This window comes from Diabrotica undecimpunctata, chromosome 5 (assembly GCF_040954645.1).
Source record: "Diabrotica undecimpunctata isolate CICGRU chromosome 5, icDiaUnde3, whole genome shotgun sequence".
Lineage (NCBI taxonomy): Eukaryota > Metazoa > Arthropoda > Insecta > Coleoptera > Chrysomelidae > Diabrotica > Diabrotica undecimpunctata.
In genome coordinates this window covers 30828099-30852315 of record NC_092807.1, presented here as the reverse complement: position 1 = coordinate 30852315, position 24217 = coordinate 30828099, and the positions used below count along the sequence as shown (strand labels likewise).

At 32.8% G+C, this 24217-nt stretch overlaps 1 protein-coding gene across 9 annotated transcripts in view; it reads right to left on the bottom strand.

Moving 5' to 3' along the window:
• The window catches only part of Gbs-70E (Glycogen binding subunit 70E), a 200491-nt gene that overhangs the window by 30673 nt on the left and 145601 nt on the right, over positions 1 to 24217 (bottom strand). Inside the window, exon 1 of one of the 9 annotated variants that reach the window (XM_072531833.1) lies at positions 12952 to 13297. The exons of 5 other annotated variants lie outside the window; for them this stretch is intronic. The gene's annotated coding sequence lies outside the window, so the exon portion shown is untranslated. Of the gene's footprint in view, positions 1 to 5410; positions 5615 to 12951; positions 13298 to 24217 lie in introns of those variants that run through there. 3 more of the 9 variants (XM_072531834.1, XM_072531825.1, XM_072531831.1) reach the window with 3 other exon arrangements.

Sequence of the window (24217 nt, the reverse complement as noted above, 5' to 3'; positions counted from 1 at the left end):
CTTACTCGGTCTGACACCCACACATGTCTCTGTTTAACCTCTTTAATGAAATATAGCTGATTACAAAGAGATATGCTTCGGAAAGTGTCTAGTGTAAATCAACCTGAATATATATCAATAGAACGAGTTCTAAAACCCCCATGTTCTCCTTATTTAGCTAAGTAGCTTTTAGCTGGCGGGAAGCGATGCATATCATTTCTTTCCATTAAATCACATTGACAACCGGTATTGATAAAGTGTGACCATAGGCAAAGAATAGGCTGTACGGAGTACTAAATACTTTGAATACTATTCATGAGTAGCGCGAGTCGCAATAATAATACTTTTGCCGACAATAGAACCCATTAAACTGTTCTTCAATGGCTTTTTATTCCATCCGACCACACCGAGCTATAAATATTTATATAAAAAATCGGATACCTCTATATGCTAATAAGCACGCGATGTAGGTATCTGGTTTTAACGATGGAAGGACGAAGAACTACATAATCAGTGTTATTCATAGACATTTTTTAAATGCAGTTATTTCCGCCATTCGGTTAAATACAGATTCAAGTTATATTAAAAACAATAAAGTTTTATATTTTTGCATTTGAATATATATATATATATATATATATATATATATATATATATATATATTTATTTATCTATTCTGCAATATCTGGTATTGATATGAAAAAAGAAACAGCGCGAGGAAGCTAAAACATTGAAGATATCACCAAACGATTCTAAATAAAGTATATTTCACAAATTAGCGATTATTTTGGATTAGGTTTGAAATCTTTGACTTAAACGGTCCAGTGTGCTGAAAAAGCTTTCAGCAAATTCTCCCAATATTTTAGCACTGTCAAAGAAAAGCGTAAATACGATTTTATCTGATAATGTACTTCACGTTCATTTAGAGAAATATTTATTAGTGCAAAAATAGAAGAAAATTACAACTTATATTTTTTCTAAATTATAGTGGTGAGTATTTACTGATAAAATAATAGTAATAACACTTTAACCAACTGGAGTCTCGTTAGATCAAGTCCTTGTTTGAGCTGGGAATTTGTACGTTCCCTTAAAAATGTACTCCTTTACCTTTATCATTGACCAAGTTTTACAATAATTATAATGTTTATTACTTTACAAGAAGAAATAGAAAATTTCTATCAGACTCTAGAAGACTCTCTGCAAACTGACCAAAAAACAAGAACTTATTATTATCATGGGCGATTTCAATGCCAAAATAGGACAAGGTACGGTCGAAAATGTAGTGGAGTCATGTGGTCTTGACTAAGGTTTATATATCCAGGTTTACATATCCAGGCGCAGATGTTTTCTCAGATCAAAGTCTATTGGTTGAAAATATCAACATACGGCTGAAAATAATTCATAAGAAAATGAGGTCCAAGATAGATATAAGACTACTAAAAGAAAATGGCATCGAGAAAAAATTCAAAACAGAGAATAATAAGAATTTTGCGAAAAGTTGAAGACACTACTAGAGGCATAAAAGAACAGTGGAACGAAATGAAGATATCTATTATCACAATTTCGCACGAATATCTAAATTCAAAAAGAGAAAATAAACAAGAAAGGATGACAGATAAAATATTGCAGATGATGGAAGAGCGAAGAAAATTAAAAGGTAGAAATGACAATGAATACAAAAAGTTGCATACGACTATACTAAAGGAGATAAAAGGAGCAAAAGAAGCATGGCTGACGGAGAAATGTACGGAAATTGAAATACTACATCGCAAACATGACGATTTCAATATTGAAAACAATATTGAATCCTCTGTTCTAATTTTTATTCTATGCACTTCTCGTTTTAAAATATCATAATATTAAATAAGATGATTTTAACGAAATAGTCGGTCACAGTAAACATTTGAAAGAGTCCATTTACGTCACGAGGTGGGCCCGTTATACAACACGTAAACTTTATCAATTTTATTAAAATCTATAAAATTAATAAACAAAATAATAAAATTACTTTATTCAATTTTAAAATATCATCTAAATTTTAAAAATAAAGAAAACATACGTGTGAACACGTGTGAAGCTGCGCACTAGTCTACAGTACAGAATACTGTACCACTTTTTTTTTATTATTATAACGGTTCATAATTATCGGAACTTAAACCCAACTGTTGCTGCACCACCTTCGATAATCTCTGAGGCAGTCGCAGTAGGCGTGAAAGCATTGCATTCTATGGTATTATTATTAGACGGAAATGTAGTCTAAGAAGAAGTAACCTTTAAAAATGAATGAAAGCAGATGTTTCTGTTATTACAGGAAAAAGATAATTTTTTGGTATTATTTAACCACGTTTTTGCATTAAGAACAAGAGTTCAGGTATTTCATTAATAGAGATATGATAACCACAACCATAATCGTAATTCGCACACAATACGTGATACTAAACACGCAAATAAAAATTTCCAATTAGCTTTCTTGGTATAAGAACAGATCCATATTTATGTGTAAAAACCGATCCGCTAACCTTAAGTTAATGACAATTTCAAAATGTAAACGAGTAAACTTCATTTATTCACTAGAAAATAATTATAATAATAATGCGCGATAAAAAAATTATTCTATGGGAAAATTTGATCTATAAAAACAAACGTTAGCCTTATGGAGTCGACGATGCAAATATGATGACAATTACGACAAAGAAATCTTAAGTCTTAAGCTTAAAATTATATAAGTTCATTACAATATCAGGTTTTCTATATTATGGATTTCTAATGGACATTAGTCCAGTCGTCAGAGAATTAACTTCTAAAAATTACACGAACAAGCCAAATTTTGCCAAGAATATCAATTTTGGGACCCAAAAATGTTTGTCACACAATCCTACCACCGGGTTTCTCCTTAAAACTCCCACTAACATGGGAAAAGGGTAACAAAAAACATCTATTTACCAAGAATCTCTACTCCGTAGAAAAATTCTTTCAAACAAGAAATATAGCCGAGATAATTTTGAACAAAAATTTTCATTAGCACTTTTGGGTTAGAATGATATCGTTCTCCCACAACGCTTGAAGCGACTGGCGATTTTAGATGTCAGTTACTCGCGCGAAATATATTTTTTAAATAAATTTATATCAACTCGGCGGTAAAAATTCGGTATCTTTTGTAAAGGAAAAAAGTGCGGCTTTCTTATGCCATTTTTGTATTTTACCGCAAATTAGTCAGTCAGTTTTTATAAAGCTGTTAAATAAATAAACGTTGCCTTTTTTTATGATTCTCATGAGAAGTAATAAAATTTATTACTTCTATTGATCGATCACTGTGGAATTTCCATTAATAGAACCTAATATTCAAAACTTATAACATAAAATTTCGATTTTGAGTTTTGGTAACAAATATGGAATAAACAAATAGGAAACTTTTGGAATAAAACTAAACTTGATTTTGTCTGTATGATTTATTGTTATTATGGCTATTGTATTTGTTTAAAATTGGGAAGGTCCCGTAAATAAATATATTGTTGTTTATTTTCCACCCCATAGGTAACATCTCTAAAACATAGGGTATATCTACATATATGATGAGTATGTGAATATAAAATCACTCAAATTATGTGAAAGTACCGCTTATAAATCGAAATTTGCACTTCGATCAGCCAACAGATGATCGGTTTACCTATACAAGCCGCCTTTGCAACGTTGCCAATTCTAATAGCCAAAGTTGTGAAATAAAGATGGCTTTGGCCATCTCTACTTCAATTGGTTGTATAATTTTCTAATATTAGACGATTTTGACAATTATGATAGTTGGTAATTTATTCAAATAAAAACAATTTAATTATTTATTCAAAATGTTTAATTTATTTACGTTATATTCATTAATTTCTACTAAAAAAACACATGACTTTGTACTATGAAGAAAATTGTAATATTTCATCAAAAGAAGATAATAATATATTAAAATTAATATTAAAATAATTATAAATATCAATCTTATTTATAGACATATACAAAATAAACTGATCTTTGCAATACCAGTACGTTCCCCAAGTGCGACAGAGAAAACTGACGTTAAGCAGTCACTCCATCTCTTTCTAATGGGCCGGGTTTATCGACCACGTGACATTCTCATTGGTCATTTAGGTCACGTGGTCGATTACCCGGGTAAATTAGAAAGAAATGCAGGGACTGCTTTGCGTCAATTTTCTCTGTCGCACTGGGGGAATGGCTGGTATTGCAACGTTCAGTCTATTTGTATTTATGTGTCTACGATCTTATTCTAGAACTTTTCAAACCTAACCTAAAATAATATAATAGTCTCCCGTTTTATACCGCTTCGCGGCTTTGGGAGTATAGCAGGGTAGTCTGCTATATCTAGGGCCTACGGTATACAAGGAAGGTAACATGGTATTATTACCCCTGGTTTTACCCAAGGTACTCATTTTTTTTCATTCTGAGTCGACCTGGGGCCTTTAGACATTTTTAAAAATGTCTAGTTGTTCTTTGCCGGCGGTAGGATTCGAACTCCGGACCACCGCCGTGCGAGCCAAGCATCCTACCGCTTGCGCTACGCAGGCCCTGTATATAAATAACTTATTTAAAACGTAACCTAAATAAATTCAAAATGTTATTTATTAAATAACGATGTTTATATATTTTGGTTCTTTTTTGTGCGGAAATAGAAATTATAAACTTTAATTACTCTGCTGTAAATTTAGTAAAGAACTTTCACTGATTTATTTAATCGTTCGCTTTTGTTAATTTGTTATCTGTGTTTCATTTTCCAATTTCCAAGTATATTAAATGTTTGGAGTTTTAAAGCCACATCCAACTATATTTCCACTACTTCCTTGTGTTTTTGTATGAATATGCAAAGACAGACTCTCACTGCAATATATATTCTTCCGCCTTTTAGTGTTCTTGATTAATTCCTACTAATAATAAAAACTTCTCCCCGTATCTTTTTTAGTTTTAGGTTACTGGTATCCTAAACCAAGCTGAAATCATTTGGGGATATGGTTTCAGCTTAGTAAATCATTTTCTACATCAGGGATTCATAAGCCTTAAAATAATATGCATATTGACAGAATATTATCACAAGAATAACGAAAGGACGATCATAAAAACGAGGAATAACAAATTGTAAAGGTATTTATCTATACTGTAGGATATGCCTACGTAAAGAAAGAAGGAGAAGACTTCACAAACTATTTTGTTTGAAAATTAAAAGACGACAGAATTAAAAATGTAATGGTAGAAGGTAAAACCAAATCAAAAATTTTCGAATGAATCTGGACCAATAAAGTCGTTACACAGATGTACTGAATGGTTAGTAGTAGATACATAAACTCTTTATAATCAGTAATTCCATTGGTATAACATATCCATGCTACTTATGAAAACTGATAATAAGAGCAATAGTAAAAAATAAAATACTTACAAAAGAAGAAAACAGAACTCCCAATAAAACACTTAAACTTATACAACAAAAAAAAATCACAATCACTTCTGCTGTTCAAAAATATCAGGAAATACAAGTATCTAAATTCCCACTTAAATGTTGAGAGTCGATTGTAACAGAAAAAAATGTCCAGAAACTCGAAAACCACTCTCACTGCGGTTACGACACCGTCTAATCAACACGTATTATCACTCCAGCGGCTAGCACGTGAATGACTGCCAAAAAACTGTTGATATTGATAATGTGTGTTATCTGTTAAATATGCTACATAACTAATACAATTATTGTACGAGGTTGACGCACTGGAATATTCGAATAATTATCCAGTTTTTGGATACATTATTGAAGTAGATAATGTATGGATTTAATTAAATGAATTAAGTTAAAAATTTTAAAAACCGGGCAAAACAAAAAAAAGGAGATATACGAATCAATAGAAATAAAAAGAAATACTAACGCAATCAATGACAAAAAGATACACAGAATCTTAATAAAATATATTTCAATCTGATTTAAATAATAATAAATCTAACATCATGACAAACTCTTAAAGTTATAACATATTTCCGTTTTACCTTTTTCGGAAATGCCAACGATACGCCCGTGTAAAAATAATATATATTAATGACAGTAAATGACAAATGATAAATGTCATTAATGACAAAGTTTGGGATCGGTATATAGATTATGTTTTATTTGCAACACCGCACATTTCTGCTGAAACAGGGGGTGATAAATCTAAAGGAGCGATCTCACAGAACGTGGAGTGGCGTTCTTCATCGGCGAAGAGGAAAAGAAAATATAAAATATATAAAACACAATATAAAGACGGAAAACAACACAACGTTTTTTTTTTCTCAATATTTGTGGTTTGCGACACCTGGGATAGGGCAAAACTGTCTATTGTAATGCTATTGTCTATACCTCTGATCCGGTTCAAAAGAAAATCGGAAGCTGATGCACGGCGTATTCAACCTTTTGGACGCGGCTAGGGAGGTATGGTCAGTGTCGCGGTAATTTTGGAGTGGTTTAATGAAGTTAAACCTGGAATTTTTATCATTGTATAAACTACCCAACTTCTAAAATTTTTACCGCCAACACTGCTGGCGTACAAGTACAACAGATCTAAACCTCGATACTCACCATCGGAATGAGTCAAATACATTTTGGGGAAGGTCGAGTGTATTTATCAAAAAGCAAATATTTACTAATTTCACAGTAACGTAGGGTGCCAAGCGTTGTCTCCTTTCTGATCGTTAATAGGGAGTTTTTGTAACTACCTAACGTAACGTATCTCCCTATACGTAAAGAACTAACGTATCGAAGAAGATGAAAGTTAAATTGAGAGTTAAAGTTCTGCACGTAACGTAACGACGGTGTTGCCCTCATAGAATTAGTGATAAACTTATAAGTTGTCAGTGCCAGTCTTGTCCTTATCATATAACCCTATTTTTGATATTCAAAATAAATAACAAATATTTTTTTGAACAATTTTTAATTTTGGAGATGGACGCAATAATAAATGTAGGTGTCTTTATGACATAGAAAATGCGCTTCTTCTCCACATCTTGCACGACTATACGGCCGCTTTAATTTAGATACCATATCTGAAGATATACAATATAAAAATCTTTTTCACTTTTGGATAAAATTTCACCTTTCTGGATGATCGTAAGGGTTCGTGTGCTGATGAAATGTGGATGTTGAATGTTGATATTTTGGTCATCGGGTAAGATCTCCTTGTGCATTTGGTTACTTTCGGCTCGATAGGGATGCGTATTAACGTAACGTATCAGTCCGTTAAGTTAGGTAATACGTATCTAGATACGTTAGTTCAACCATTAATGCGCATGCTTATATGTCAAAAAGATACGTTACGTATACGTATTTGCTTGCACAAAAACTCTCTAATATCGATTTTCTGTTTCTCTTTGACGACGTAAACCGGCGAAGAGTGCCATTCCACGAGCTATCTGATTCCGGATTTAGGCGCAACCCTTAATATAAACCCCCATGCTTTGTGTACCGATAAGAATTGGCGGCATAGTTTCTAAAGTTGTTATTACATATTGTAGTATTGATTTATATGTGATTCATGTTGAACAAATGAAATAAACTATAACATCGTTCAATATAGTTCAAAAACCAAAAATATACCATGAGGTTTCCTATCACATAATGAGAACTACTATATATCAAATAGTACACCATAATTAATACAACTTAGACTGCTAGAAGCATTTGCAATGTAGCTTTATCGCAGAATGCTTAAAATATTCTTAGTATAACACATAACAAATCAAACAGTATTAAACACCATAAACAGAGACTTAGAATTTATAACAACGATTAAGAAAATAAAGACTTTTTTCAAAGACTCCACTAAGAAGTGGAGTAGGTAGAAGAAAAATGTCGTGGCATTGCAACATCAGAGCTTGGACGGGCATGAACGTTCAACAATTACTAACAGCAGCGCAGAATAGGGAAGATTTAGTGATGTAGTGATCGCAAACCTCTAGTAATGGGAAGAAGAAGATGAACTTTTAATTATAAAAGATTTACAGTATTGCAAAACAAGTCAAAATTAAAGAACTATGGACCGTCGTACTTTCAAAGTCAAACTAACAAGGATTTTAGATAACATAATTGCAACATCACGAAAATGTATTTTTGAAGAGTTAAGGACTGATGGCCTATCAAATCAACGTGACAAGATATGTGTAAACGATATACTATACGGCATAGGTAATAAAAGTAGTAATAAAAATAGTATAAAAGCAAATATAAAAAAGTATAGAAGTATAAAACATTTGTGTATAAAAAAACACTTGTAATCACGTAGGGTTAGTCAGTGATATTTATGAATCAACAACAAACAAACAAGCTACCTGTGAGTAACTTATCATTTTTTGAAACCTTTAGTGTACCAAGAAAAATGAATTTTTCCAAAGCTTAATGTTAGGAAACATTTATTAGATAAAACAATTTTATGAACACACATAGAATGAGTGAATATCTATTTGCACTGACGTAGTTCTCTTCTAGATTTCATCATAATCCAAAAATTGCATAATTTATTTCGCAAAACGAAAAAAGGTAAATTTTCTGGTAAACATTGATATAAATTCGGTAAAGATTTTTACAAATAAAAATGATACGTTTGGATATATGTATATGAGTAGAATAATAAACAATAGTTTATATTGAAGGGGCAATAAGAAAAAAGCAAAATACCAAAACAAATATCTAATAAATTATTATTTAGTAGATATTTGTTTTGACCTGACCTTTTTAACACCGAAGAACAAGGCGTGATATGGCAATTGCGCCGTGTGTGAGCTTACTGTGACTCAACTTATGTCATGTAAGATACTGGAATGTAGATCAGCAGGAAGATGTTAAAAATATTAAAATTTAAAATCAGATATAGATACTGAAAAATAATCATGACTTTTAAATTAACAGAAAAAGAAGAAGGAAAAGAAAATTAATAAAATTAATAATGATGATATTAAAAGATACGCAATATAAAGTAAAAGTGACATATAACTTGTTAAACAAAGGATTACAACAAAAAAATTTCCTTGTGATAGAAGAACAGAAATAAATTATGGGAGGACAAAACTCATGGGAATAGAACTTTTATTAAAAACATATCAAGAACATTTTGAATCTGGGTTTTAAAAAAACTAATAGAAAAAGAACTGTGCATATGGGAGTGCAAAATGTTGTGTATAATCTATGGCTAGACAAAAAGATAGAGTTTGGGAAAAAAGGATCAATAATGAAGACAATTTTAATTGAGAACCTAAAATTACATTAGAACGCGAATGTTAAGATGGAAGACGATAATATGGTGAAATAAAAAAAATCTTAGACGAGAGATTGCTAAGTTTTAGAAGAAGATGGAAACCAAGAAAGAATTATATGGTGAGACACAAGAAGAAAAGACACGAGGAGTCGAACAAGATCTAAAAAATTGGAAAGAGGAAAATATAAAGGGAAATTGAACAACTAGCCTTTGCTTAATAGACCTATTCCACTGTATATGTAATGTTCTCTATCATACTTATAAAAACTAACTTAGTTCTGTGTTTTCTTCAAAAAACATGGTTCCAGAGTTGAACTTCTACCAAATTGACAGCTACATATTCTAGTAAGATATTCTTTAAAATTTTCTTTATAACTTAATCTTAATTAAAGATAACTTACTTTAAGACTTATATGACATCTATATTTAGAAAATGAGATAGAAAACGATGCAAAAACTACAGAGGAATAAGCGTAATATCATCAATAGGAAGATTATATAGGAATATACTGCGAGAAAAGATAGAGCAAGCGATAAAAGGCAAAATCGAGGAGGATCAGGCAGGCTTCACGGCAGGACGATCATGCATAGACCACATATACATACTGGAACAACTGTTCGAAAAGAAAAAAGCAAAAAATAGTGTTATACATTTAGCATCTGTGGACCTGAGAAAGGCGTATGACTCTGTACTAAGGTCAGAACTATGGGAGGCAATGTACAAATTAAAAATACAGACGGAACTCATAGAAGCTACAAAAGCTCTGTATAAAGAAAATAAAGTGTACATTAAAATGTGAACAAGAATCATAGGAGATTTCACCACAACAAAAGAGTTCCTGCAGGGTTGTTCTACATCTCCAACCATATTCAAAATATACTTAGAGAAAGCCTTAACTACAACTACTAAGCTGGAAAAGAAAATTCGAAGGCATGGGAGTACCGGTACGAAACGAATACCTATATACGTTAAGCTTTGTAAACGACCAAGTAGTGAATCCACAAGACCAAGAAGACATCAGTTGCATGATGAAGAAACTACAAGAAGAATATACCAAGGCTGGCATAGATATTAACCTCGCGAAAACAGAGTACCTATCTACCTAAGTGAAGAAGACATAGAAGATCTACAGATTGACGACAACGTAACAATCAAAGGAAAGGATAAATTCAAATACTTGGGGTATATAATCAGGAAAAAGTCAACAACACAGGAAGAAACTAAGCAAATATTAGGACAAACAAGAACAGCAATCCGATAAATTAACTCAGTGTGGTGAGATAGACACATAAATATGAAGACAAAAACACAGATTTATACAACATTAGTGCAAGGTATTATGACATATGGGGCTCAAAATTGGATTATAAACAAGAAAACAGCAGTAAGATAGTAGCAACAGAGATGGAATGCCTGCAAAGATGCTGCAGAGTAACAAGAATGGATGGAATGGAATGGAATAGGAGAAGTACTGACGAAATAAAGCAAAGAACATCAATAGAAACAGACATACTAACATTTATAGAACAAAAAAGACTATAGTGGTATGGACATGTAAGAAGAACTAGCGACAACAGATGGATAAAGAGAATAACCGAATGGAGCCCCATAGGAAGGAGGAAAACAGGATGACTCCGAAGATCCTGGAGGCACGAAGTAGACGACACCATGAGTAGGAGAGGTCTAAACGATGGAGAATAAGATAGCAGAGAGAGATGGAAACGGTTGAGTGAGGGAAGGCAGTGAATACTGTAAAATCCCTGAATATATATATATATATATATATATATATATATATATATATATATATATGTATATTTACTTTAAGATTGAACTGATGATACGTATGGACTCATACACGAAACGTTTTTATTAAAGGATGAAATAGCAAGATTCGTTGTTTTCTTCTCCACTTTTGTGACCGATAACCCTCCCACAAATATACTTTTGAACTAAATTTCAGCTACTTTATCCTTTTATTAAAGACATTTCGTGTATAAATTTATACACATCATCAGTTTCTCTACAAATTAGTTAAGTTAGCAAACATTCATAGAGACAAAAAAATCGCACCTGGTTTACCTTACAAATGATATGCAGTATAGTAAGTTGGAAGTAAAAGAAATAGCTTAATTTATGAACCATAAAGATCAAAAATACAAAACGTTCAGTTTTAGGTTAGAAAAAACAGAACTAAGTCAGTTTTGTAACAGATAAAAAATGTTCTAAGAAACTAAGAACAGTGTTGTAAAAAAAACTTTGATGTAAGTACAAATGGTACTAACATGCGTTGGTAGTAACAGAACAAAAACTATCCAAAATGGAAGATAAACAAAGTTTCAAATTAGTGCTGATATTATTAAATAATATATTACATTACAATACGACATTACTATGGTTTATATTTAACAGGTACCTAACATTATTTAATAGGCTTGTTAAAAACAGTAAATGACAAAGTAATGACTTTGTCATGGTAAAACATTTGTAATGGTGAGATACCATTAGTTATTACCATATATGTCACTTTTAAGGATGTCAATATCGATGGCTATACAAAAAAAAATTGAGAAATTTGGTCTTAAAATTAGCTGACCAGTGCAGATAACATAGTCACAAATTAAAAAAGCAGATTTGAAATACATGTACACAATCTGGTTGAAGTAAAAGTTTGAATTTTTTGGAAACATGCAACAAAAGTTATTTTTTGTTGAAACTTTGAAATATAAAACAGATTGTCAATGTTCCAAAATCGTTAAATAATATCACATGCATACGTTGGTTCTGTGACCACATGATTGTGAATTTTTTAACCAAAGCCTAATTCTACTAAACCATAAACATAAAAAATAAAAGTAAATGCTCACTACCGTACATACCGAAAACCCCTAAGAAATTTGTTCAAATTTTTTAGTCATGTTCAAAAGTTTTATTTTATGACAGTGATGTGTGGAAAGACTTGATTGCATCATGACTAAAACGTAAAAGCTTATGTCTCACCGTAGAAATACAAATAACAACGTGACAAAATAAGGTGATTCCCTTTATCCCTTTATCATTAACCTGTTTATTCAAAATTACATAAAACATGATGTTATGATATGGATACATAAGTAACCTATTTCTATACGGTGTACTTAACTGTTATTATGAAATTTAAGGATATTTACAAATAGTTCTTCTAATTTTTAGTAAACAGTATACCTTTACCAGTTACCTACCTTTCATTAGTACCAAACAAAGTAGTAAACAAAGTAAAGTATGGCAAACAGACAGTGGAATATGGGAGCAGGTTATTAACAACATATTGTTTGTAACTAAAGAATACGAATAGCGAAAATATTTGGAAGAAAACGAGAAAGAATATAAGAATGTTACTATGTTACTATTATTATCCAGGTTTTGAAATTACGGAAAATCTTAGAAAAACGATCTAATTTTTAAAGAGTAATGAGTTACCAATGTAAGAGTAATGACAAATAAAATAAGAATTACATTGGATTTTGTAGAAATAATAAACTAAAAATTAGAGCAAAAAGAGTTAAATCTGAGCAGACTAAATAAGCCGAAAGGACCGGTTCAAAGAGAAAAATGGTCCGATATTCCAATACTTAGAATATTTAAAAAACTTAACGAACAGGAATTAAACTTGTTATAGATTATGTCATAATATAAACATAAAATATGTTGTAGTAAGTTTCTACTTACATAATTTAACACTTATTTTCACTATACAGCACTATGAAGACAGATGTGTTAATATAAAAAATTTAAATATGCCTATACACCGCAATCACGACATCTATCACGCACTAGCACTCCGACCGACTTCAAACACACGAATAATACGAAAACCTTGAATAAACAAACGTAACCATCGGTTTTGCGACTATTTATCGTAATTTAACTTAATGATACTATTTACTTAAAGTGATAAGGATAATTTCTACATGAGTATTTTCTTTTACATGCCTGTTATTGTCTACACGACAGTAGCGGGCATTGCATACTAATCTGAACATCGAAAAGTAGTAGTAGTAGTTCTCATAGTTTTCTATTTTCGATTGAACACGCATCTAGGAGAATTAATTTAGTTTTAATTTAAGCCGGTGTCACGTTGACTTAGCATGATGCGATTGAAGGAAGGCTGATTGTATTCAGATTCAGATCGTAAGGAGATCGTGCCAAATACGACATAGGGCAATAAAAATTCCAGACATAGTAGGAGAGGTAGTAATTAATGTTTTTTTTTTATTATTTCACACGGATTGTTCACCTCTACAACCTACATTATATACAAAGTTTAAAAATAAAATATATTTATCACGTTTACTCAATCTGACGTCGTTTTCTGTCTTTTTTAACGTTATATATTTATATTACTATCCTGTTTAAACAATCTGACGTCGTTTTCCTTTTTTATACCGTTATATATTTATATTATTATCCCCTTAACTCAAATTCACGTCGTTTTCGTCTTCTTTTACCGTTACGACTGCCATAGTGACACTGGCTCTTTTTCTATGTTATTAGTTTCCAATTAAGCTAAATTGAACAATTATATACCCTCTTAAGTAAATAGTCCAGTAACTCGGGCGAAAAATAGGAACTCACCTCCCAAAGACTGCATGCATTTAGCTGAAAATTTGGATTTAAACTTGTCCTACCCTCATTTGCAAAAAGTTATATATAAGCGAATGTGCTTTTTGTTGTAGAGGGGTTAAAACTACCCTTAAGTTAAAAAATAGGAAAACACATACTGTTACAAATTTACAACCCTTAGAAACCACCGCTTATGAATTAAAAGTAATAACAATTCATTCATCGCCTGTGAAATGATGTTTTATTGGTTTTAAATTTTTAACCACTAGAAAGCGTCCCGTTATACAAATAGTTAAAAAGCCTATTTAGAGTTTAAATTGTTTTAATTTCCATTTAGATAACTAAAAATTCATTTTTCGCTTATGAAACGATATTTTTTTAGTTTAAACTCTTCCCCATAAAAATCCCATAAAAACCCATAAAAATCACCCCTAAAGACGACTACAACGTTAAAAATAGTTTTATGAACATCAAAATTCTAAACTTATTTATTTAAATCCTTTTTAACCCTTAGAAACTACTCCCTATGCTAGTAACAGTACAAAGCACTCAATAATATTTGAATTTTTAATAATTATAAAATATAAAAATACGTAAAAATTATGGTAAATTATGTATAATAATTATCACAAACTGGACATAGACGTTAATAATACACAATTTGGTTTTTGCAAAGGCCTAGGAACACGTGAAGCTCTTTTTTCACTTAATATACTAATACAAAGATGCCTGGACGTCAATCAAGATATATACGCATGTTTTATTGACTATAATAAAGCATTCGATAAAGTACGACAGAAACATTTAATGAAGGTCCTGAAATCAAAGAAGATTGACTACAACGACCTCAGGATCATATCAAATTTATACTATAAACAGCGAGCAAATGTACGTATTTAACGAACAGCTGTCAGAAGAAATTGAAATAAGATGTGGAGTGAGACAGAGATGCATATTTTCGCCAATTCTTTTCAATGCCTACTCCGAAGAGGTCCTGAAAAAAGCTCTTGAGGGTGAAACAGCTGGAATAAAGGTAAATGGAGTTCCCATTAACAACATTAGATATGCGGACGACACTGTGATCTTAGCCGAAAACATTGAAGATCTTCAGAGACTGGTGACCAGAATAGCAGAGTATGGAAAAGAGTATGGTCTAACAATGAATGCCAAGAAGACGAAATTTATGAGAATATCGAAAACTCGGTGTAGGGGTGTAGGGTTGTGTTATAGAGGTAGTACCTTTTATCGGAACGACCACATCGAGCGTCATAGACGGGAGATGGTTCTAGATAACTGGTCCTCATAAGACACCTAACTCTCACTTATGGCTCCATGTGCCACACCCCGGGCAACTGCATTGGTCTGCAGGCTAAACTAAGTGAGGGTAGCCAGATATGGCGAAAATTTCACCGAGTGATTACCGAGTGATACCCTGATGAAGGGCAGCAGCGATCATCAGTACCAGCTCAAGGCGCAAAGGAAATGATCCTGGATCGGCTTAAAACTGGACTACCACAAGCATGACTGGAGCAGTTTGAATGGTTGTGGTACTGCGATGGGGAAGGCAACGGAAAACCACCCCATAAGAATTTCCTAGAATAGTTATCATGGCAATACACTACGATAACAAAAACATTACTGATCATGGTGATCGGATCCCAAGACCCGGCAGGGAAGGATGCACACAAACAAATAGTAGGGCCTCCCTGGTCGTCAGCCAGCGAAATCCCTACGGCCTAAAAAAGGAAGCAAGTCCTCAACACCTAAGGATTGGAACTTGGAATGTACGAAGTATGTACGAGAGCGGCAAAACTCATAACATTGTAAAAGAGATGAAAAGATTAAAAATTGATATATTGGGAATTAGTGAAACACACTGGCAAAACTCTGGACAATGCGATATACTTGGATATAAAGTTTACTATGCTGGAAACGACACAACACATCACAGAAACGGCACCGCAATAATAGTTGCCCCACGTATTAATTCGGCAGTAAAATCTTTCACTCCCCATTCAGATAGAATAATGCTTTTACAAATTCAAGCAACACCGGTGAATATTAACATATTACAGGTATACGCGCCAACGGCAGATAAAGATGAGGTAACCAGCGAAGAATTCTATGAACAACTGGGAAGCCTGATGAAAATGACAAAAAAACATGAAGTAACAATAGTGATGGGAGATTTTAACGCAAAGGTTGGCAGAGGCAAGGTGAATGAGATCGTGGGTAACTTCGGCCTAGGAGAGAGAAACGATAGAGGTGATAGACTTATATGCTTCTGCCAGGAATATAACCTGCTATTAAGTAATACACTCTTCAAGCTCCCCAAACGTCGACTTTACACATGGAAATCCCCCGCTGACTCACCTGACAACATCATAAGGAATCAGATAGATTATATAGCAGTGCCAACAAGATATAAAAACATGATAAAATCATCAAAAACGTACCCAGGTGCCGATGTTCCTACGGACCACAATCTGTTGGTATGCAGAATGGTCATGAGAGTAAAACGGCTCGAGAAAAGATCTAATTTAAACACAATTGATATTAAGAAACTCACTAACCCAAAAACCGAAATAAAAGTACGAGAACAACTAGGAAAGAAAATAAACGACATTAACGAGAACACGTCGGACATAATAGAGAGATGGGATAAATCGAGGGAAGCAATCCAAACAACATGCGCGACTCTATTAAAGCGTGACAGACGAAAGAAGAACGAATGGATGTCTGATGAGATAATGGATATGATGGATGAAAGACGTAAATTCAAGAATAAAAATGAAGAAAAATACCAGCAGATCCACAAAATCATAAGAACGAAAATTCGAGAAGCCAAAGAAAAATGGTTTTCCAACGAATGCAGGGAAATAGAACAATACGAACGAAAATACGACAGTTACAATATGCACAAAAAAATAAAATCAATGACAAACAAGAGGAAATTCAATAAGTCACCCAACAGCATAAAAGATGGCGATGGAAATCTTATCTCGGAGCCATCAACGATCTTAGAAACATGGAAATCATACATAGAAAAATTATTTGCATCTGACAGGACTGATGATCACCTATATGGAGAAGGAGAAACAGGACCTTCAATCCTTAAATCGGAGATAGAAGATGCCATTGCAGCACTAAAAAACAATAAGTCAGCAGGTCCGGACAATGTACCCTGCGAAATATTAAAGATCCTATGTAAATCGGACAAACAGTTCCTTGATAATCTAGTTGAACTTTTTAACAACATATATAATAGCGGTAAAATCCCGGAGAACTGGCTGCAGTCAACATTTATTACAATCCCGAAGAAACCAAAGGCCCAGATCTGTGATGACTACCGGCTTATAAGCTTGATTAATCATGTCACTAAAGCGTTCACTAAGATCATTCATAGAAGAATATATGATAAATGTGAGTCACATATTGATAGATCGCAGTTTGGCTTTCGGAAAGCACTTGGAACTAGAGAAGCAATTTTCGCTCTCCAGGTGCTTATACAGCGGTGTAGAGACGTTGATAAGGACGTGTATTTGTGCTTTGTGGATTTTAGAAAAGCATTTGACAATGTCAATCATGAACAATTGATAGATATTCTGCGAAAGACAGGTATTGACGACAAGGACATTCGAATTGTGGCAAACCTATACTGGGGTCAAACAGCAAGAGCAAAAATTGGCAACGAACTCACTAAAAGTGTGCAGATCAAAAGAGGTGTCCGTCAGGGTTGTATATTATCCCCACTCCTATTCAATATTTATTCCGAAAAAATATTTAATAAATGTATGGAAAATGCAAATGAGGGCATAAAAATAAACGGCGAGTTAACAAACAATATAAGATATGCCGACGACACGGTGATCCTTGCCAGTACCATAGACGAATTACAGCAGGTAATGGAAAGAGTTTATTTAGTTAGTGAGGAATACGGCATGAGCCTCAACTTCAAGAAGACAAAGTGGATGCTGATAAGCAGGAAGCAACAGCCTGCTCGACAGTTACGGATAAGTAACATACTAATTGACCATGTAGAATCTTATGTGTACCTTGGCACCAACGTAAATGCAAAATGGGAACAGGCCACAGAAATTAAGGCGAGAATAGAACGAGCTAGAGCAGCATTTAGCAATATGAAAAAGCTCCTCATAAGCAGGGATTTGTCTCTTCCCCTAAAACTACGACTATTTAAATGCTACATTTTTCCGATCTTACTGTATGGTGTGGAGGCCTGGACGCTGACGGAGACGCTCACGAGAAAACTAGAAGCATTCGAAATGTGGGTGTACCGACGCATTCTTCGTATATCCTGGACCGAACATGTCACCAACACAGAGGTAATCCAAAGAATCGGAAAGGAGAAAGAAATCGTGAATACAATTAAACAAAGAAAGCTTGAATATCTAGGCCACATATTGAGACACGATAAGTACCGTCTACTGCAATTGATTGTCCAGGGAAAAATAGACAGTAAGCGAGGGCCAGGCAGGAGAAGACACTCGTGGCTCCAAAATCTGAGGAAGTGGTTCGGGCTCACATCGGTCGAACTATTCAGAAGCGCCGCAAATAAGATCAGAATTGCCATGTTAATAGCCAACGTTCGCAACGGACAGGGCACTTGAAGAAGAAGAAGATCGAAAACTCAAAGAAATAACGAGAATCTTCTAATAAACGAAACCAACGTCGAACAAGTGGACAAATATGCATACCTGGGAACAATGATTAACTCCACAAATGATTACAATCAGGAGATAAAAATAAGAATAGAAAAGGCTAGAGCAAATTTCAACAAAATGAGAAGAGTTCTATGTACCAGGGATTTAAAACTGGAACTAAGAGTTAGGTTGGCGAGGTGCTATGTTTTTTCGACTTTATTTTATGGAATGGAATCTTGGACCTTGAATGCGACATCAATGAAAAAACTGGAATCATTTGAGCTGTGGGTGTACAGAAAAATTCTGAAAATATCATGGACAGAACACGTCACAAACAAAGAGGTTCTGGGAAGGATGAACAAAGAAATGGAAATTTTAAATTCAATAAAAACAAGAGGAGAGATATACATATTACACGTGGAGAGAAATACACCTTGCTCCAACTGATTATGCAGCGAAAGATCCAAGGAAAGAGAAGAATAGGGAGGCGTAGAATGTCATGGCTGCGCAACCTGAGAGAGTGGTACGGATGTACATCAAATGAACTTTTCAGAGCAGCCGTCTCAGAAGTCCGAATAGCTATGATGATTGCCGACCTCCGCCGCGGAGATGGCACTTGAAGAAGAAGATGTATAATAAATATAGTCCGTATTTTCACAGTAACTGTTTGTCTTGTCAAGTAGTAGTTGGAGTTGTTCATCATTGCTTGCCATAATCACGGTATCACCTGTATATCATATGCTGTTAATAGTTCTTCTGTTAATTATTATTTCTGCTCTTTCAGACAGTAATGCTTGTTCGAAAATTTATTCACTATATTCATTGAATAAAAATGGAGACATAATACCTCCCTGCCTATCTCGTTTCCTGATTTTAATGTCCGAACTGCGTTCGTTATCTATTACAAATTGGTGCTCTTTGATGCAGTAAAGATATATTATTCTTAAGTCCCTTTCATCTATGTTTTTTGTCTTAAAAATTTAAATTAATTTTTTATGTATTGCTTTGTTAAATGCTTTTTCAAAGTCATCGTAACAAACATGCACATCCACATTAATATCTATGCATCTACATTAAAAATAAATAACGCCTCTCTGATTCCTAGTCCGTTTCTGAATCCAAACTGACTATCAACGCTATCATCTATTTCTTCCTCCAGATTTTTATTTATATTACCGTATTATTTTTGAGAATAATTTGAGAATATGACTTATTAATTAGGTTGTTCTGTATTGACTGTAGTCTTTAGCGTTTGCATTTTAAGAGATAGCGCAAAAGGTGGAGAATAACCATTGCTTCGGTATATGTCCTGTTTTGTATATTATGTCAAACAAGTCTACTTTGGTATCTTCGTTTTCATCGTTTATGCATTTTAAGCTTTCTGCTGGGTTTTGGTCAGGACCTACTACTTTGCCATTTTGCTGTTTTTTAATGGCACTTTAATTTCCTCTTTTAATATCTTTAAAACCACACCATCTTCTACTTCTACTTCCATCTGTTCGGTCCTAATATCTTTTAACAACTCATTGATGTATTCTGTCCATCTCTTTAATTTTTCGTTATTATTCAACACAATTTCTCATTGGTATCTTACAATATTCCCGGTTATATTTTTCTATCCTTGTGAGTTTAATCTTTAATTTTTTTGTGTGTCTTGTCTGGTATTTTTCTATTTCTGCGCATTGTTCTTTTAATCATTCTTCTTTTGCTTGCTTAATCTTGTATTTCATTGGTTTATCCACCTTTTTCACATATGATTATCTTTGTTTTTATTTTGGCGTCTTTGTTCCATTAAATCTAAAATTTCCTCCTGCGTCCATTATTTCTTTTTGTATTTGGTTGGTTTCAGAATTTCTTTTTGACTTCTATCTATTTCTGTCTTTATTAATAACCATTTTGTATCTGTTTCAGTATTTTGCGGAATTTGTTCTTTAACATTCATTAATCGATTATTGATTTCATCTGTCAGGAGTTGCCTTAATTTACTTGTATCGATGTGTGCATCTGTTTTTCTTCGTTTTATTATTTTGATCTGCTGATGACTTTTACGTGCATAGTCTTCTCTTTGGCAGTTTAAACAATGTATTCGCTATAACATAAATTATTGTTTTTTCAAAATTCGATACGCCTATTACCCCTTTTATCTATGTTTCCCAGGCCGTATCTTCCCGTAAATTCTTCAACTTTTGCTTTCCCTACTTTTGTAACATCCTGAGTTTTAATGGATTTTAAAACATTGTATATGTCTTTGTACAAAGTTTCAATATCTGGTTTGTACACAGTTGGAGCATAAACTTGTATTATTTTGGGTTTTTTCTGGTATAAGTATAATTATGTTTGATTATGTAAACCGTCTTGACTTCCTGAATCGGGGCTATTGGACGTCGCTGATACCTGATATATTTAGTCTTTTCATTATTTTAACTACACTATGCACTTTTCCAGCTTGATGTAGACTTCTTTGCAAGGTTTTCGCATGTTGATTAATTGTGATTTTCTTCCTCTGTCGAATCTTGTTTTTGAGCTTCATGATCAGTAGAGTGTTTGGTTATGGTTTTTTAGCGATGATGATTAACTAGGGATGCTCTTTGAGCCTTAAATGCATTGGTTTCTTGTTGCCTTATGCATCTTAATGCCGCTGGTCATTTCTGGTTTGGCTTCCTTTAGATGTGATTTTCCATTTCTAGGACAAAAAGGTGCCCTTTCACTCTTCCACCTAAACATGATGGTCAGTAAGTGGGGAATTGCTCATACCAGCAATTACTGGGTCGTCAGAGCCTCGTTTATTATCTAGCAGGATGTACCGGATACCAGACATTGCTGAAAACATTTAATTCTCTTCAGTTTATAACTTTAAAAATACCTTTTCAATTTTACTTCATGTTACGCTGTGCATCAAGAAGAAGAAAAGAGAAGTAGTTGACTTAGGAGCGGAAACGTTGATCATGACAAGGAGAACATTGCAAAAAATCAGGAGTGGCTAATGCTACAGAGAGAATAGCAACACTGAAATGGAACTGTGAAGATCACGATAATACCTACGGAAATAAAGGACGTCCATGAACACCATGGACTGATGATCTAAAATGTTGCCAGAAAAAGTAGATGTAAGAGGCAAAGACATAAACAGATGGAAATTTATAAGGAAGATCTATGTCCAGCAGTGAACATGGGAAGATTGAATGATGATAATGAGTTCAATTTATATTTTATGCTTATTTTAAATAAATGGAATAAAAAAGGAACTTGAATAAAAAATGAAAATAACAAAATACATAAAAGTTTATTTAAAATCATTTATAAAAGGTATATAATTTAAAGTCCGTTTCGGGTTACATCACAAAAAGTTTTCGGACTAAAAAGCCCATCATCAGTGTTTTGTTACTCGGTGCATATAAGTTTAGCCACTAAATATCTGGGTAAAAACCGTTTAGATGGAATAAAATTTAATATGTCTTACATTTTATTTATGTATTTAGTGGCTTAACAGTGTGGCGAGAAACAAAACACTGATGGTGGGCTTTTTAGTCCGAAAACGTTCAGTGATGTAACCCAAAAGCGATTTTAAAATATATACATACCTTTTATAAAAGATGAGGTATTTTATTTTCCTTGTGGAAATTACATAAGTAATATATTTTAGAGCAATTAATATAAAAGACAAAGCTGGACAGATAAAAAACAATTTCTGTAATGTTATCATCTACTTTTTCTATTGTAGGATAGTAATTGATGTTTGAAATGCCAAATTTAAAGAGTGATATTCACAAAATACAAAACTTATTTACAAATATATTTTATCGTACCAAAATTAATTTGTTTATAAGAATACAAAATGTAGTACATGAAGATAACTAAAGATTCACGTGCTCCTTCGTGAACGCTTTTATAACAGTAAACTATCTGCATTTTAAACTGCTACAAAATCATCATGAAAAACAAAAACATGTGATCGAAGTAGTGCTTAATATTTATATTTAATTTTTTTTATATGTGTATATAACATATTCAAAACGAAGTTTAAATAAAACTTATCAGTAAACTGGTGAACAAATATCAGATAGTAAACTGGTGAACAAATATACCTATATGTAATGCACAGTTTTTTAAACAATGAGTTAGGGTCAAAAGTTACTTAAAAACAAACGATGTTTAGAAAAATAGCACATACTCCTATTGACCATTCTCACAATAATTTAAGAAGGAAATGTGACTTCTTTAACGACGTGGAGCTTTTACGGTGCGGAAGCTGTGACTCTTATTCAAGAAATAGCCCAGCACTAAAAATAACTCAAAGAAAAATAGAACGGGAAGTTATTAGGGTGCCCTAATGGATAGTGTTAAAAATAAATATATAAAAAAGAAAAACAAACTTTCTTGATGTAATTATAAAATTAGAAAATATATAATACCTGCAGATACTTGGATGAAAGAAAAAAATGATTATTAATTTAATGCAGGACAAGAGCTGGTAATGATAGCTGAGGATGACCATTGATAAGATGATAGATGGCAGATAAGATAAAGGATAACAATTTTAATAACACAATCCATAGACGGATACGTGAAGAAACCGAAATATCCGATAATCAGTTTGGCTTTATGCAAGGCAGATCAAAAACAGATGCAGTTTTCGTTATAAGGCAGTATGGTATTCATTGATCTTGACAAAGCAAATGATAGAGTTCCTTGAGAGGTTCTATGATGGGCGCCTACTAAGATAAAAGTTCCAAGTGAGTATCTTCGTGAAGATTGTGAGAGACATACATGAGGGAGTAATAACTAGTGATAGCACAGTTGTGAGAAAACAGATAGATTTCATGTAAAAGTAGATCTATACCAGGGTAAGCTTGGTGTTTATTTATTCTTATTATTGTTGAATCAGATAACAGGAAAACTACAGAAAACTAAATGCTGGTAGTTAAAAAGAAAGGGTAACAACCAATGCATGGGGTTAAAATGAGGTAGAAAGAACGCTTAGATGGATAATGGGAGTGAAAAAAGGGGATAAAATTAAGAATGGGTATATTAGGGGAAGTTTGGGCATAGGTTAAGTAATTTACAAGGTCGTGAAGAAGTACGAGAGGCACACCAAAAGACCAGAGAACACCAGGGGAGGAATGCTTAGGCAGGTTATGTCTGTAATGGGGATTAATATTAGCATGAACAAAGATAGAAACTTAGGGAGAAATGTATATATATATATATATATATATATATATACATATATATTATATATATATATATTATATATATATATTATATATATATATATTTTTTTTTTTTTTTTTTTTTTTTTTTTTTTTTTATTATTTTTTCGACCGTACTGTTTTAAATATTGATTTATTATATCAGCAATCGGTCAGGAAATAAAACTCTATTTGTTCAGTCTCAATATTTCGTCACGATTTTGTGACTTCTTCAGGAGAAAACTGTAAATTTATTAGAAGAATTAATGATTATATGTAAACAAAATGAATATTTTTATACTTACAACTATAAGAATTTATTTAATTTTATTCTTATAGTTGTAAGTATAAAAATATTCATTTTGTTTACATATAATCATTAATTCTTCTAATAAATTTACAGTTTTCTCCTGAAGAAGTCACAAAATCGTGACGAAATATTGAGACTGAACAAATAGAGTTTTATTTCCTGACCGATTGCTGATATAATAAATCAATATATATATATATATATATATATAT